We start from the raw sequence: 18,959 nt of genomic DNA, 5'->3' as shown, positions 1-18,959 counted from the left end.
ACTGCACGGCCAACTCGCCCGATAAGAAGACCAGAAGAAACGAAGCTGGTACGAATTAACGTGGTCCTCAGATGGACAGAACTAGAATAAATAAATAAATAAATAAATAAATAAATAAATAAATAAATAAATAAATAAATAAATAAATATTTCCATTCGGTGCCCTGAAGCAGTACGGCGCATCTCTTAGACGGTTACGCCTTCTCTCATGCGAACATTTGAAGCATTGATTTGGGGTGCGCAGAATGAGAAGGGTTGGCGGCTGTGGCCTGTGAAAGCATCTAACCCGGCATTTGCCTTAGTGCGGGAGAATGAAAAACCACGGAAAACCCTTCTCACGATAGCGGACGGTGGGAACCAGCATCTCCGCCTCCCAAATGCAGAGCTGGAAGTCTAATAAAAACTAGCCGCTCTTGAGCCAAAGCTCACTTTGGTTGATCAGACACTAGCAAGTAATGTATTCGTAAATAACGCATCTTAAGAGCTCCACTGCCCTATCCCATACCCTCACCTGCCGCAGGGCCACGAGGGCACCTTTTCAGATTGGTGTTGATGGACGGTTTACGGTAAGGGCGGGATAGGTCAAGTTGTTAAGGCGGGTCAGGTTCCAAATTAACATGTTATTGTCTTGAAAACCCAAGGCATCATTTAGTGTAAAGCAAGGTACATACTCAGCTCTATTAACTCGTCGTGGAGAGAACAACGGGTCACTTTTACTGCACATGCTGTTTCTCGTGGAGAATGGATCAGTACTTTGTATAATAAACACGGCAATATTTTTCGGAGGGGGTTAGGATTTATTTTTGGGAGAGAGTGTCTCCCAATATTAAAAACTATATTAACAAATACTTTTTAGTTCCAAAAAATATTTTACAAAAAGAAAAGTAGGCTATGATATAGTTTTAGAGCAGTACCTTTTACAACTCAATGGGTGAAGTAGAAAGGTAAACTCATAGCGCTCTGGTGAGCAGAGCACGTTTTAAAACGTGCCTGCAGTGTGAGACAAAGATTTCTGACATTTGTTTAAAAATTGAGGAAATAACATGTATCACTGTAAGTATTAAAAATATTTACATGTTTGATTAAATTTTTAAAACCTTCTAGCTGGTCGATAACATGAACAATTTATTTATTCATTTATTATTATTCATTTCGGCAGGCTGTGGACCACGTTATTTTAACCGTTTGTATCCTTGAGCTTTATTTCTTTTCTAGGATTCCCGCATTCTCTTTCTGTGAGCCTCCTTTCTTTCTTCAGTCTACTTCTTGCCTGTTTTCAACTACGGCTTTTCTTCGAATCGCTGGTATGCTCGAAATTTCTTCTGGAGAGGAACACGTTCCTGGATGTCTTCCTGTGTGATCCCTATTTCTTGAAGGTCTTTTTCAACTTCGGTGAACCAGGGTCCCTTGGTTTTCTTGTTTACAAAGTAGGATAAGATCCAGTTGGTCAATCTCTGCGAGCTCATACGTGTTATGTGGCCATAAAAATTAATCCTCAGTTTCCGAATGATGCCCGTTATCCTTTCAACATGCAGGTACGGATCATTGTTTTGCCGTCTCCTGAACTCACCATTTTCTCTAATTGGTTCTAGGATCTTTCTCAGGATTTTTCTTTCTTTGGCTTCTAACTTTTCAATTAAAACCTTCCTGTTCAATACAAGGCATTCTGCTGCATAAAGGGCCTGTGGACGAATGACTGAACAATAATGCCTAAGCTTGGCCTTGATGGACACTGATCTTTTGTTGTAGATATTTCTAGTTAGTTGGTATGCCACTTCCAACTTATTGATTTATGTATTTATGTATGTATGTATGTATGTATTTACTTATTTTTTATTTATTTATCTAAGAACTCTCTCCCATTGGAGGTAGTCTTATCGGAATCAGTATAGTCTCAATATATATATTTTACAATGGACTAAAATTTGGCACGATTTCTTCAGCACCGCTGTTCCAGTTACGTCTCGTCAAGGTTTTTATTGTTCGAACCGTATTAAGAACATAAAAAACAAACAATCTGTATATCTCACCAAAATTAGAAAATCCATTTATGTTTTCCGTAAATTTGCTAACTATATTCATAGAGAAACATTTAAAGATGGGACAGATTTTATAGGTTAAATTCAATCGTATAATTTGAAAATGCTTGTTCTTATAATTGTTGGCTATTTCAAAAAAAACTTTTATGCTGTTTAAATTTGTCATGTTCACTTTCAGAGGGGGATGGAAGCCCCCACCTAACCCCCCACCCCCACCCCTCGGTACGGCCATGGACCACGCCTTCCACTTTTTTACTCTTGTTGGTGACATTTTAATCTTATCTCTGTATACCTAGAGAATTCTTTTTTTTTATTGAGGAGCATGGTGCCTGAATGATATTCCGACTTCTTGATTAAATGGTCATCATCACGACTTTCGATTCTGCGGTTCTATGTAGTATTGTCATAAGATCGATAGCAAATTACTCTACTAAAGCAAGATAAGTTGCCTCCCCCCATCCCCCGACCTGCTATGAAAATTTCTTATTCGAAAGTACTACATCTGGAATTACGACCACACTTGCTTATAATGTTGAAATAATACTACGTATACGTAAATTAGTACTACTTAACATTAATGTCGTGATATACAGTGACCGCATAAGAAGAAGGTTGTCAGAATTGATGTTCTTACAAAGATTAGAAAGGAAACTGGCCTTAATGGTTGAGAAGAGAATACATTTTTTTAGACACATTCAACCAATAATCACACGAATTGCTGTTGGGGAACCGGGGAGGTCAAACATGACATGCCGCGATTGCAGGCGCATCTGACAGCCTCTCTCATGACAGCTCCTTTTATACCGTGCACGTGTCTCACGCGGCAATATTAACATGTTGCTGTGCTGTCCAGCGTCATCTGTTGGTCTGTTTGTGCACTCACAGATGGTGTCAATAAAACCCCATGTCATGTCAAGCTTGTGTGGCCAGTTTTACCTGACGTGTTGCTGTCCAGCGCCACCTCTTGGTCACTTTGTGTGCTTTACTTTGGTGTCAATAAAACCCCACGTCATTCCAATCATCTATGCCAATTAATACTTCTCTACCTCCAATAATCCATGAAGTATTGCCTCGTCAAATGTTAGCGGACTTTTGCGTCAGCCTGTACATCTCTACATGCAGCGCATCACACAACCAGTTTTCAAAGAAAAACCCAATAGTGAATACATCCCTCCTCCACACAGGGTTTTCATCACGGAGGGCATTTGGTCGCAGAATTGGGCAGAGTCCAATCGGCACCCACGAACTCACCAGGATGTTGGCAGCAGGCAAAGAAGGTAGTCGAGTGACTGTCATAAAAGCTACAGGTGTTTAAATTTCGATCGAACTATGTGGGATGGAATGTCACATCTCTGCGGTTCGGAATTCACATAAAACTAGAGACCCAATAGTTATGATCGCAATATCAACAGTCACGTAAATTTGCAACCTTACTCGCTTGCTTTGGATCGCAAATTGTCCAGGTATTTGGGTCGTGATATCATTTTATCTGAATGGGCTTTTCTTTAAATAGCTGCTTGAGAGTCATAGTCTACCCTTTTAAAGAGTGCTGTTTGGTAGACGTAATGAAATCCTCAGACTTCCTGATCGACTTTAGTGCCCGGATCCACTGTTTTACGTAGGTCATCCAGAAATTAAGTTTCCCTATTTCACTGTTTGTAAAGTAAATATATTTCCCCGGGAAATATCGGGAAATTTTTGAAACGTACTATATGTTTGCAAAGCTCTAATTCTACCTGAGCAAGAAATATCAACTTTAATATTATATTTTTATTAATATGTATTCAGGGCGCTGCCATCAACCAACAGAAAAAAAATACTTAACTCCCAAATAAGGCCTCCGTGGCCCAGGCGGCAGCGCGCCGGCCCCCCACCGCAGGGTCGCGTGGATCAAATCTCGGTCATTCCATGTGAGATTCGTGCTGGACAAAGCAGAGGATGGTATACATATTCTTCTCCGGGTGGTCCGATTTTCTCTGTCATTTTTCATTCCAGCAACACTCTCCGATGTCATTTCATTTCATGTGTCAGTCAGTTATCATTGCCCCAGAGGAGTGCGACCGGTTTCGGCAACCGGCACGATTTCTCTCCTCGCCGCTAGATGGCGTTTTCATTCATTCCATTCATGACCTGGTTGGATGACTGGAAACAGACTGAGGGTTATCATGTTCAACTCCCAAATACACTGCATAGTTTCGAGCTCTCACTGTATATTCCGAAAAGTAAGGTGTTGAGTGCGGAAGTGACCTCAAGACATACGTATTATTACCTTACGTTTATGGAAGCTGATGGTAAACATTTATTTCCTCTTCGTCCATAATTTTTATTTTATTGATCGTTAACATCAATCGAGAATGTCCCATTATAAATATCACGACGTCGCTTAGTGTAGCGTGGAAGATACATGACTGTACCAACCTCACTTTTACTGCGGTAGTTTTATGAGTGGGCGGTAGGGAAGCCTTCTTCATGAACCTTCTCACACAGACCCTGCAGACAGAAAAATTTTATAATTCCGCTCCATATCTCTAAAAGCATGTACATTTTAGTACGGTCCTCTTGTCGTACATCTGTGAAGATAGCGCTCATAAATTTACAACGTCGACTTAAGGGCACCAAAGACGTACAGCACTGCGCATGTAATAGACTACACGAAAGAAGTTGCTAACATTGTAGATAAGGAATAAAGGCTTATGAATATAGAAACTTGCTAATAACATGTGTTGCTACGGAGTCTCCTGTAAAACGTGTAACGGTAATTCGCTCTCGAGATTAGAGCAGGGTCCCAGTATTCGAAATAACGAATGTTTCATGGAATTCACGGAAGAATTTAAGGTGATATCAGATGAAAGGAGCCTCCGTGGTTCAGACGGCAGCGCGTTGGTCTCTCACCGCTGGATACCGTGGTTCAAATCCCGGTCCCTCAATGCAAGAGTTTTGCTGGAGAAAGCGGAGGTGGGACAGGTTTTTCTCCGGGTAGTCCGGTTTTCCCTGTCATCTTTCATTCCAGCAACAGTCTCCATTATCTTTTCATAGCATTTATCAGTCATTAATATCACCATGAGAGTGGCGACCCCATTGTAATAATAGCCTATATCTGTTTCATTCATTCCATCCCTGATCCGGTAAATGACTGGAAAGCAGGTTGTAGGTTTTCATTTCCATTTTCATTAGATGAAAAGTTAAAAACAATATAACTGTTACCATCGTCGAATTTTCGTACATAAAAACAGTTAATACTTCTTCACACGCTAAAAATTATAACGCAGTTAGTCCTACACGCGAAACGGGGATTTCCTACACTTGTACAAAGTATTTATTTTGTGTGCTCTTAGAAGCTTTACGTGTCTTATCTTCTCTAGATAAGGGTCACGGCGTTATTGTTTTAAATCGGCTCCGTTCTATTTCACAATTAATTAAAGTATAATTGAGAAAATATACTGTATATAAATATTACCATTTCAACATTTGCTAGTGGACTCGCTTCCATTCCGACGTCGTTACACGCGTTGGCGAGGTTTACCCGCAAGTAGCCTTACTATAACTCCTAGCTATTACTGGTGTTATTGTTACCTGTATGATGATCGTGATTATTATTATTATTATTATTATTATTATTATTATTATTATTATTATTATTATTATTATTATTATTATTATTATTATATCCAGTACAGCATGGAGTCCTGTTTCACAAAAGGACTTTAGGTAATAAATCTCATATTAATCCGTACTGAAGAGCAATATAGTTTTTGCACCTGGTGGTCTGTGAGGTGCAGTCTTCCAATTGGAGGAAAGCTGAGAGCTTGCACAGGACATGTCATAGTGATTAGTGTTTTTAAAATATTTACTTGTCTTGAATTTCATGCTTGCTTCATATTTATTTATTTATTTATTTATATATTTATTTATTTATTTATTTATTTATTTTCTTTGCGTTTAAGCCATCTGTGGACCACGGTGCTTGTATTCTAGTTGTGTTTTGGTCGTCGTCTGCCCCTTTTGGCGTAATGGATTGTGTTCTTAGCGGCCTCTTGAGCCTTCCTGTTGGCCCAGTATGCCTTCATTTTCTCGCTGAATTCTTTCCTGCGCTCCTCTGACCAATTCCCGACTCCTTTGTGGCTAGCTGATGTAAGAGATGTTAGGAAAGGTTTAGTTTTGACCATTAAACGGTATGCATTCCTGTCAGTTATGGCGGCTTGATTAATATTAAGCTCTGAAAGATCTTTGTCTACTTGCTTGGTCCAGGGGAATCCAGTAGCTTTGCCTTTGTTAGCAACCTTGAAGATCTTATGGGAAAATCTATTGGGATACATTCTGTGTAGGTGTCCATAGAAAGTCATACGTTTTCTTCTGATGGCATATATGAGGTTATTTATTTATTTATTTATTTATTTATTTATTTATTTATTTATTTATTTATTTATTTATTTATTTATTTATTTATTTATTTATTTATTTATTTATTTATTTATTTATTTATTTAATAACTTGTTTATTTATTTGTTTATTTATTCATGCCTTGACTTTACTTTGATTTTGACTGATGATGGTCTCTGGTAAGACCGAAACTAGTTTCAACCAATAAATGCAACCTTTCTAAGGTGGAAACCTTTAGCTTTTGTTTTACACTGTAGTTTATAGTCACAAAATGTTTCAAAACGAAAGAATAAGATTTCAGTTTGTTAAGGAATGAATGTTAAGAATTGCTTATAACAACAAGGCTTTTTCAGATTATCATGCATTGGTTTACAAAATACAATTTCACAACTGTTCAGGTCACACTCAGATATGAGTATGTTCATTCCAAACGCGATGTCCCCAGATATTATCAGTGGTTTCCCTCTCACGTCGTCACAAATACGCTAAAGAACATTTAGATCTTCTGTGATGTCACGAGTAGAGTCGAGATACACAAATGAAGTTCACATTGATTAAAAGTTGTACCAATGATGAGACTCTGTCAGCAGAGCAATACTTAGATAATAGTACGAAGTTGTCTGATTTTGATGTAACAGCTGCACGAATTCGCAATCCAGGCGCATAATTTCTCGTAGTACAAATGTGAAAGTCTAGTCCAAAGCCTACCACTTTGTTCTTTCTAACATTCGGTTCTTGTATACATAAAATTGATCTTCCATTAAGATCGTAATTTAAGAGAAGTTCCTGCGTGGGCACAATATATTTATGCAAGTTTTCTTGATAAATGCACAGATTAGCCGTAATTAATTTTCGATTTTACATTATCATAGATTTCTTTCTTTTTTTTTTTTATTGGACAGTCAGTTGAAGTAGCGGGATGTTGAGTGTTTAGATTCTCGGGGAAGTGTCTCGCAATATTTATTTGATTTCGTACTTTGCAATTTATTCATACAGTCCTTCTTTTCGGACACTCACGGATATTATGAGCATCTAAACACTTGGAGCAACACTGTTGTTTATCATAGCCAGAGGAAACATGACAAAACCAAGGCACTTGTAACAACGGATGAAAGAAATGTATTCACTGAAGTTACATCTCTTAAAACATATGTGGAGTTTCTCGCACAGAAAATGGCGGCACATACTTTTAAAACCACGAATTGCGTGCTGCCAACTCGTGTCTTCCGCGTGAAGAGCAATCTGGTATCGTAATTCATTTATTATTATTATTATTATTATTATTATTATTATTATTATTATTATTATTATTATTATTATTATTATTATTATTATTATTAATCAAACATCTCTGTTAAAAGTTAAATTCAGGACATGTCCCTTTTGTTGTATGTCCGGCGCTCCCTTTCTCGCTCCGCCTGCCAGCTGCACGCGCGCCTGTGTATCATTCTGCTAGCTTCGACGCGCAGCCCTCAGTGCGCGTGCCTGACCATCGAGTGTACTATAAATAGGAGCTCCCGGCCTGCTTACTTGCCCACTCGCCCCGGTGTCCAGCTCCAGAATACACCCTACGTCGAGCACGGAGGCTACTCCTCTTGAAAATGTGCTTCGACCAGGTGGACTGAATTTCTGGCAGTACGAGGTTTCACCTCTGGTCACCGCTCCCTTACCTGTTCCCGCTGCCTATGTTCCGTAATTCTTTTACAAGCCATTTTCATTCCCTAAATTATGCAAGCTCCCTTAGTTTCGCTAGGTGGAATTTCTTCAATCAATTGAACTTGCTTTTTAGGAATTCAGGCACTTCAACAAACAAAGACTCTCATGAACATTTATGTTAGTGTGCCAGATAGTTCTCGACTATCAGAGTGTCAATTCACAAAGACTATCTTTTCAAGATAGAAGTGTATATAAAGACTGCAAACCTGTACATATTGTATAAAGACAGACTTTTCTCAAGATTCAATATTCCTTTTTGCTTCAAAATAAATTTCAGTTATTTGTGTAAATGTCATAAAGTGAAGCAATAAAAGTTGTGTTCTGTAAACTTCAACCTTGGTTACAACACAACTCTATGGCGACGAGGTAAAAAAAAGCGACACTACAATTCATCGGCCCCAGTCGCCAACTCTATGGCGACGAGGTAAAAAAGCGACCAACTACAATTCTTCAGCCCCAGTTGCCAACTCTATAGTGACGAGGTAAAAAGCACCAAAATACAATTCATCGGCCCCAGTCGCCAACTCTATGGCGACGAGGTAAAACAAGCACACCACTACCATTCTTCGACCCCAGTTGCCAACTCTATGGCGACGAGGTAAAAAGCGACGCTACAATTCATCGGCCCCAGTCGCCAACTCTATAGCGACGAGGTACACACGAAACCACCACTACCATTCAACGGGCCCAGTTGTCAACTCTACGGCGACGTGCTAAACAACAACGACACTCTAACCAGTTCTGACACACAGCTTACCTTCCTCTTGCTTGCACGCATCTCGCAATGGCTACTGCGGAACAACTCGCTACGGTTTTCCAAGCCTTACAACAGCAACAACAACAGTTTATGCAACAACAACAGGCAGCATTAATTCAGGCTATTCAAGCTATTTCTGTCTCTACACAGCCATCAGCTATTCCTCCGTTCTCTGCTTTTGATCCAGCTAAGGAAGAATGGTCAGTTTATTTAGCCCGCTTGCAACAGCATTTCATCTGCCATTCTGTCACAGATGATCAACGCCGCCGCGCACTATTTCTTAGTTCGGTTGGCAATGCTACGTGTGAATTACTACGTAAATTAAGTCCAGAAGAACACTTATCTGAGGTACCCTTCACGCAGCTCTTGGCCCGTCTCACGGAACACTATGCCAAAGCTCCTCACATAGTGGCTGCTCGCTATAAATTTTTTCAGAGCAGAAAGCAACCCCATCAGACACATACTGAATGGATAACTGAATTGCGTGGTCTAGCTAAGCCCTGCCAGTTCATCTGCTCCAAGGACGGTTGTGGTTCATCCTACACTGATTCTCTCATTCGGGACATGATAACTTTACATACTCCTGAAGACAAAATACGTTTTGACGCTGTCAAGCAGAGTAACCCTTCTTTAGAAGACGTCCAGCGTATTGCTACGGTTTATGAGCTTACTACCAAGACTGCCGCAGCCATAGCTTCTCCACACGAAGTTGCACAAGTCTCGCCTCAGGCCCGCAAGTCCTCTGCTACAGTGAACCGTACGGATAAGGCGCTCTCCGCCAAGCATTCTCGCCCGGTTCCCTCTCGTAATGCTACACGGAAGCCCAATTCTAAAAGCACCTCGAAACTCCTGCCTTCCTGCAGAGGTTGTTTCAAGCATCATGAACGTCGTGACTGTCGTTTTTTCAAAGCTACTTGTCACCGATGTAATAAGCTTGGACACATTCAGACTGTCTGTCAAAGTTCGCTCCACCCTGCTAAGACTACTGCAGCGCGCCGGAAGCATATACAGCCCCGCCAAGACATGGAAGTTGATCAGATCAATCTTATTCTTCCCACAAAGGATTCTCACAAAATCATCATTCCTCTCTCATTCTCTGATCGATCTGTCGATTTTCAATTAGACACTGGATCACCTGTCTCTCTTATTAACCTGACTACCTACCACGACTTAAATTCACCTTCATGCTCTCCAGCTGACATCCAGCTCGTGACATTTAACAAGAAGAAAATTGACATCAAAGGTCAAATTAAGCTTCAGGCTAGTTATAAAGGAATTCAGAAGGCCATTCCTCTTCTCGTAGTTAACAACTACACTGCATCAAACATTATGGGCATGGATCTATTTAACTTATTTGGTTTCCAGATACATGACAACATTACCGTCGTATCTACATTGCATCCTACTTCTGACGTTACCGCTCTCCTAGAGCAGTTTCCTGAAGTCTTCGACTCTCAGCTCGGAACAGCCAAAGACTATACAGCTCATATACAGCTGAAATCCGGAGCTAAGCCTCGCTTCCTCAAAGCACGTCCAGTACCCATAGCACTTCAAGACCAGGTCACGAACGAATTAGAAAGATGGATACAAACTGGAATTGTTGTACCAGTTACTTCTAGTCAATGGGCTACTCCACTCGTGATAATCAAGAAACCTGATGGTAATGTTCGACTTTGTGGCGATTTTCGATCTACAGTCAACGCACAACTCGAAACCGATATCTTTCCTATTCCACGTCCAGAAGACTTATTCCGTCGTCTCTCTGGTGGACAATTCTTCTCTCGAGTTGATCTTAAAGAAGCATATCTCCAGCTACTTTTAGACGAAGAATCTAAGAAATTTCTCACACTCAACACTCCTCTCGGACTGCTCCAGCTCCAGCGGCTCCCATTCGGTGTTTCATCCTCAGCGGCTATTTTTCAGCGCTATTTGGCTCAACTCACCGCCTCCATTCCCGGTTGTGCTAACTACCTGGATGATATTATTGTTACTGGAAAAGATCATCAGGAACATCTAACCAATCTCCGCCTTCTTCTCCAGAAATTGAAAGACAATGGCCTACGAGCGAATCTCGCTAAATGTACCTTCTTTCAGCCTCAAGTTCACTACCTCGGACATATACTTGATAAGAATGGAATTCGTCCTAGTATACAGAATGTCTCCGCGATAGTAAACATGCCAGCACCTCAGAACCTCAAGCAGCTTCAGTCCTTCATAGGCAAAGCGAACTATTATAATAAGTTCATTCCACGCTTCGCTACAGTGGCAGCTCCATTAAACGCTCTACGTAAAAAAGGTGTTAAGTTTCAGTGGACTCCGCAATGCCAACAGGCATGGAAAACAATCAACAACGCCTTAATTCAAGCTGTACAACTCACTCATTTTCAGCCCGACAAGATCATCACGCTAGCTACTGACGCTTCAGACTACGGTGTCGGTGCAGTTCTCTCCCAGAAGGATCGTCATGGACAAGAACGCCCCATCGCCTTCGCTTCGAAAACACTTAATGACCATCAACGTCGATACTCACAGATAGAGAAAGAAGCTTTAGCCATCATCTTTGGTATTCGCCGTTTCAATGAATATCTTTATGGCAACCATTTCCTGATCATTACCGATCATAAGCCTCTCGTACACTTATTCAATCCTGGTAATAAGATCCCAGAGAATTCCCTCAGAAAGCTTCAAAGATGGTCCATGTTCCTTTCTGATTATTCCTATCAGATTGTATATCGAGCCACATCCCAGCATTGTAATGCTGATGCCCTCTCCCGCTTACCCGTTGGTCCTGATACTGCTTTCGATTCTCAAGAATCTGAATGTCTTCAGTTGGACATCGAACTTGAAGATACTGTATCCAGTTTTCCTCTTGATGCTACCTGCATAGCTAAAGCTACGGATAAGGACAGTACACTTGCTACTGTACGTACTTACATCCGCAACGGTTGGCCTCTTCAGAGCACACTTCCTGCCCACCTGGCACCTTATCATCGTATGCAGCATCGTCTCACGACTCGTGCCGGAGTTGTACTACTAGAAGCAGGCACCCTCTTCCGAGTGGTTATCCCACTTAGCCTACAGAAACAAGTTCTCGAATTATTACACCAAAGCCATTGGGGTATCTCCAGAACAAAGCAACTCGCCCGTCAACACTGCTACTGGCCCGGTATTGATGCCGCCATCGAAAAGCTAATACGTCATTGTGAGCGATGTCAAATGAATCAGAACGCCCCGTCTTCTGATCTTGCTTCATGGCCTCCTGCTACTACTCCATGGGAACGAGTTCACATCGATTTCGCAGGTCCTTTCCTCAATTCCATGTGGTTAATAGTCATCGATTCACTGTCAAACTTTCCATATGTAGTGGATATGCATTCGACTACTACAACCGAAGCTACCATTCGTGCTCTCCAGAAAATCTTTACTACAGAAGGTTTACCGCAAGTACTCATTTCGGACAACGGACCTCAATTTACAGCTACTGCTTTTCAGAACTTTTGTACACATAATGGCATTCGTCATATCCTAGCACCACCTTTTCACCCTCAATCTAATGGTGAAGCTGAACGCTTCGTACAAACATTTAAAAGAAGTATGAAGAAAGCTGTCTCTTCAGGCTTAACTAAAGACCAAGCCTTGCTCCAACTCTTAAACAACTACAGAACTCTACCCGGCGCTGATAATATCACTCCTGCACAGAAGCTCCATGGACGACCTCACAGAACTTTACTTTCTCTGTTACAGCCTCTTCCGGCCCAGCATAAGACCTCACCAACGAAGTTCTCCCTCAACGACAAGGTCTACACCAGGACATTCAAATCCAACCCACTCTGGATACCTGGAGTCATCTGCAGATCTTTGGGTCATCGTCTCTACGAGATACAGACTACGGAGAAACGTATCTGCCGCCATCAAGATCAGATACGTCTGCGCTACCGCCCCTGTCCAGCTATTGATGCTATTGCTAAACCTGATAACTCTATTGCTGAACGAGCCTTAGATCATTTAATAACAATGGGTTCCTTTCAGGACGAGACAGCGCCACTCCGCCCAGTTCCAGCTCCGGACAATACAACAGAGACACCAGCAGCTCCGCCCCAGCATCGCAGTCGCCGCCAGCGCCGCCGCCGTTTCACGCCGTACCGGCGCATTTAGGAGGGGAGGGTGTTGTATGTCCGGCGCTCCCTTTCTCGCTCCGCCTGCCAGCTGCACGCGCGCCTGTGTATCATTCTGCTAGCTTCGACGCGCAGCCCTCAGTGCGCGTGCCTGACCATCGAGTGTACTATAAATAGGAGCTCCCGGCCTGCTTACTTGCCCACTCGCCCCGGTGTCCAGCTCCAGAATACACCCTACGTCGAGCACGGAGGCTACTCCTCTTGAAAATGTGCTTCGACCAGGTGGACTGAATTTCTGGCAGTACGAGGTTTCACCTCTGGTCACCGCTCCCTTACCTGTTCCCGCTGCCTATGTTCCGTAATTCTTTTACAAGCCATTTTCATTCCCTAAATTATGCAAGCTCCCTTAGTTTCGCTAGGTGGAATTTCTTCAATCAATTGAACTTGCTTTTTAGGAATTCAGGCACTTCAACAAACAAAGACTCTCATGAACATTTATGTTAGTGTGCCAGATAGTTCTCGACTATCAGAGTGTCAATTCACAAAGACTATCTTTTCAAGATAGAAGTGTATATAAAGACTGCAAACCTGTACATATTGTATAAAGACAGACTTTTCTCAAGATTCAATATTCCTTTTTGCTTCAAAATAAATTTCAGTTATTTGTGTAAATGTCATAAAGTGAAGCAATAAAAGTTGTGTTCTGTAAACTTCAACCTTGGTTACAACACCTTTAGCATCTCTTTCACACGCACAGTTTATCCGAACAGATCTGATATTCATATTTGGATTTTCTACAATTATTTTGACCATAGCATCCGTAGGAATGAGTTCAAAACATTCCAGTTCAGTGTTAGCATTTCGCGCGTCTCAATATGCTGCACCACTGCGATCTGAATCTACTCCCTGAAGCACCGGAGGAATTTCAAGCTTACTATCCCAGTGGGTACTCAATGAAGTACCAAAGTCCGAATATTTTAATTCATCAGAAATGTTTCTTGCGCGTTGTTACTCTTTCTCTAAGGCCACGATATGCCAAGCAATAAACAAACACACATACCTAGCTCGATAGCTGCAGTCGCTTAAGTGCGGCCAGAATCCAGTATTCGGGAGATAGTGGGTTCAAACCCCATTGTCGGCAGCCTTGAAGGTGGTTTTCCGTGGTTTCCCATTTTTACACCAGGCAATTGCGGGGGCTGTACCTTAATTAAGGCCACGGCCGCTTCCTTTCCAGTCCTAGCCCTTTCCTGTCCCATCGTCGCCCTCAGACCTATCTGTGTCGGCGCGACGCAAAGCCAATAGCAAAAAAAAAAAAATGATAATCAAACACAAACAAAGCAACGAACAAAACAACGCTAACAGTGTTATACGCGCAGGCGGCGAATCCCCACTCCAAACAGTGAAAAAATCCGGCCCTTTAGGCAAGCAACTCAATGTTGAAAACATCCTAGGGGTGATGATGACACGCGGTAGAATAATGACAGCTCACTGGAACCTCGACCACATCCGGCAGATTAGATCACGGCCGACTGGATCCCTCGCTGCGCAGCTAGAGCCACGCATCTAGTCGGCCGTGATTAGATTAGCATTTTGCCTTTTTCTACCAGTACAAGCGCTGATGTGAATCAATGCATTGTTTCACTTAAGCACCACTACGAGCGGTAATGTAAGTCAATGCAGAGTTTCACTTAAGCCCTTATAACTACATTCGGTGTGGACATTTAAAAAGAATCGAAAAACGCCTGAGAGTATTGAACCAAGGAGCACATCACAGAAATAATTATATAAATAAGTTAATTTGGCTAGGATTTGAAAGAAAGAAGAAACCTTGTAAAAAATAAACAAGTGATTTAAGTATGTTTTTCAGGAAGCGCATTTAGGCTGGGAGTGATTTTTCGAAATTAGTTTTTATAGTTCTATAGAGCTAGGCAAGACTCACAATTTTAAACCTTTCCGGCCCTTTATCCCTTCAACGTTTGGCCCAATTGAGGAAATTGCTTAATTTTACGTTTCTGGTAATATGGGAACCCTTACATTGTCTCCTAAGGCATGTTTTCAACATGAAAATTAATCCACTTCTGGAGATATCCCGCAGCCGACTTCTTCCTTGTTATTTCCCACTTTGTATAGATTTACCCCAGTTTTTTTTTCTTTACGTCGCGCCGACACAGATAGGTCTTATGGCGACGATGGGACAGGAAAGGCCTAGGAATGGGAAGGAAGCGGCCGTGGCCTTAATTAAGGCCCAGCCCCAGCATTTGCCTGGTGTGAAAATGGGAAACCACGGAAAACCATCTTCAGGGCTGCCGACAGTGGGGTTCGAACCTACTATCTCCCGAATACTGGATACTGGCCGCACTTAAGCGACTGCAGCTATCGAGCTCGGTACACCCCAGTTTTACGGGCGGATGTTCTTCCAGATACCAACCCAATGTGGATGGATGTATTCATTCCGTATTGTATGTATCTATGATGGCTGATAGTGTGATGCGTTGTACGTTAATGAAGATGCTCATTAAGACAAAAATAAATATCCAGTCCGTCTTGGAATCGAACCCGGGTTCCTTTGAACTACATCTTCCCGATTTTCATTAAATTCCTTTGCAAAGCAATTAAAGCATTTGGTGAGTGCGTTGAAGAGGTAAGCGAACAAGGTGGAAAGTACGGTACACCTAGCTGCTTATGCAGGAACAGGTGACTAAGCACCACTTATAAGGAGTACAGGAGGTAATGATCCGCGAAAAAAAAAAAAAGATGGTATCGATAAGTTCTTTCTCTCTCAGTCCGTCTCTCTCTGTGCTACATAAGGACCTCACTGGCCTCACTTTCCATCAGATGCAAGTTTCCTTAAAGCTAAGTGAGCCATGACTCACCAATTTGAATTTCACGTTAGCATGCAAGTACACAGCATACTGCACCATTGAAGGGAGCTTTAAAAAAATCTTGTTCAAGACTGCTTCCCAAAGGGGAAGAACAACATTCTGAGGCATCCTTAAATATTTGGTTTGGTTTGGTTTGGTTTGGTTTGGTTTGGTTTGGTTTGGTTTGGTTTGGTTTGGTTTGGTTTGGTTTGGTTTGGTTTGGTTTGGTTTGCTTTGGTTTGGTTGGTTTGTTGGTTTGTTTGTTTGTTTGTTAAGAAGGAAGATGGTTTAACGTAGACTTACGTTCCTCGACAATGGGTACACTGCAAGAAAATTTTTAAGACGCATTTAGTGTTTGGGTAGAACGCGTATTTCGCCGAGAGCATTTAATTTACGAGTATGTTTAAAGTCTCAATTTACAGACAAAAGAGGAGGCTACCTGTTGTAAATAAAATTGAAAATCTAAAATGTAGTATTCATGAAATGGCGCTTCAAAGTAAGGCAAAATGTGTGCTAAAAATGTGACGTCACACGCATACTCTGTTAAAAGATAGCGCTGTGTTGAGTGACACGCTCAGTTGGAGATTAGCTGCCGTTGTCAATACATCGTGGTCAATTGTATAAAATAAAAAATTTAAATTTTTTTAAAAAAATCTTCTTCTTCTTCCGCTCTTCCCACACCAGTGGGGTCGCGGATGCGAACTGTGTCGCGCATGTGGATTTGACTGCGTTTTACAGCCGGATGCCCTTACTGACGCCAACCTTATATGGAAGGATGTAATCACTATTGCGTGTTTCAGTGGTGGTTGGTAGTGTAGTGTGTTGTCTGAATATGAAGAGGAAAGTGTTGGAACAAACACGAATACACAGTCTCCGTGCTGGAAGAATTAATAAAACACGATTAAAATCTCCAATCCGGCCGTGAATCGAACCCGGGACCCTCGGAACCGAATGCCTCAATACTAACCATTCAGCCAACTAGTGGGGCAATGGAAAAGAAAGATTGACGTCTTAAATTATGTCCATTACTTCTCATATCACAGACACAAAGTACACCGAGTTATTACTCACATTCCAAGTGTATCAAATTCTACTGAACAAAATGTATTCTCCACATAATATTTGTCTTTTATTTATAATAAGTTAGTCTAACCATCAAAACCCTGCTGCAGTTAAAATAGTGACAGCCTACCGCTAATTTTTTTCGACACACTTAATAGAATGCTGAAGCTTCTCGTCAGTCTGATGAAACACAAAATGTAACATTTAGAACACTAGAACATAATATACCTGTAAAAAATGGACAATTATAAGTTGAAGGACATGTCTCGTTCTGTGCAAGAACATTATTTGATTATAACAAACCACCCTTTACTATGCACATTTCTGAAGTGCTAACAGCGGACGTCTATGTGTAGTTTATTCGCTTGTTCATAACATGACCATTTCACAGTCGTGTACGGGCAATCGCAATCATTTACCCTCAACGAAAAAGAAATTAATATACAGAGTGTCCTTGAAAAACAGTTCCAGTATTTACAGAGGAGACAGTACACAACAAATGAATGGAAAAGGTCCTATAAACGTTGGTCGCAAACCCTATATCTTTGGAGATATAGTCCACTACATCTACGAAGGTGAATCAAAAAGTAAGTTACGACAGCTCGACGCGAGAGCATGTTGAGTGTCGTGACCATAGCCAATGCGGAGAAAACTACGGAAACTTCTGACACGTCCGTTAGGAAGGTTGGTGTGGCATCTCGTCGTGCTGTGTGCGCAGAGCTGGCCTGGCTCAAAGACGCGTCAACTGGATGTTCACTCCAAATTGGAGGTGCGTGCAACGATCAGATTTCTATGGGCTAAATGGCTCAATTGCACGGTCATTCGTCGTGAAATCACTGCTGCATATGGTGAGCATGCAATTTCTCGCCCAGGTATTGTAAAGTGGTTTAAGCAATTTGACGATGAGCGCACGGATCTAACGAACGAATATCGTGAAAGGAGGCCTGCAACGTCCATTACCGTAGCAAATGTTAACCGTGTGGATGGGATCATTAGAGAGAATCGGCGCATAACACTGAAGGAAATTGCCTGCATCCTGAACATTTCGTATTGCAGTATGTTTTCCATTGTTCACCAGCATCTTGGATTTCGTAAACGGTTTCAAAGATGGGTCCCACGTCTGTTCATCAATGTTCACAAGGACAACGTTTCCAATTGTCACCGACATTTTTGCAACGGTATTCTGTGGAGGGCAACGAGTTTCTGTGACGAATCATGACAAGGGATGAAACATGGGTCTCCACCTCACCCCTGAAATAAGGAGAACATCGATGGAATGGGTGCACACCACACCACCACCACGAAAGAAGGCCAAGGCCCAACCTTCAGCAGGAAAGGTAATGGTGACGGTGTTCTTTGACAGGGAGGGTGTGGTGCACGTGGAATGTATGCCTAAAGCCACGATAATCAACTCGGCTTCGTATTGTCAAACGTTGAACCTGTTGCGTAAGGCAACTGAAGAAAAGCGGCGGGGAAAATTGAGAGCCAGTGTGATTTTGTTGCACGATAACGCAACGTGTCACAGGGCCCGCCAAACGTCCGAACTGTTGCTGCGATTCAAGTGGGAGTTATGGCAACATTCTCCATACAGTCCAGACCTAGCGCCACACGATTATAATGCGTTCGGTAAGCTGAAAAAGGATCTCGGTAGACGACGATTCCGAAACAATGAGGAGGTGAAAGCAGGTGTCTCCAGGTGGCTACATAGCGTTGAAGGTGATTTCTACGCACCCGGAATAGAAAAGTTGGTTGACCTTTCCAAGAAGTGTTTACAGTATCTTGGAGACTATGTAGAAAGACGAACTTACGTTGTAGTTTGTCATAGCCATGGTGCCTATGTGTAGGTGGTTTCACAAATGGCCATAACTTGGAAGTGTAACTTATTTTTTGATTCGGCTTCATACTATCAATGATGACCATGTCTTTGATCTACTCTTCACAGCAAGTGCTCGATTTGATTGTAGTTGATTGCAATGCAACCTTCCATCCTACAATACTGTCGTGTCACAACAAAATACGCGCTAAGGCA

Source organism: Anabrus simplex, chromosome 9 (assembly GCF_040414725.1).
Source record: "Anabrus simplex isolate iqAnaSimp1 chromosome 9, ASM4041472v1, whole genome shotgun sequence".
NCBI lineage: Eukaryota > Metazoa > Arthropoda > Insecta > Orthoptera > Tettigoniidae > Anabrus > Anabrus simplex.
Note: the sequence above shows the minus strand (reverse complement) of the source record.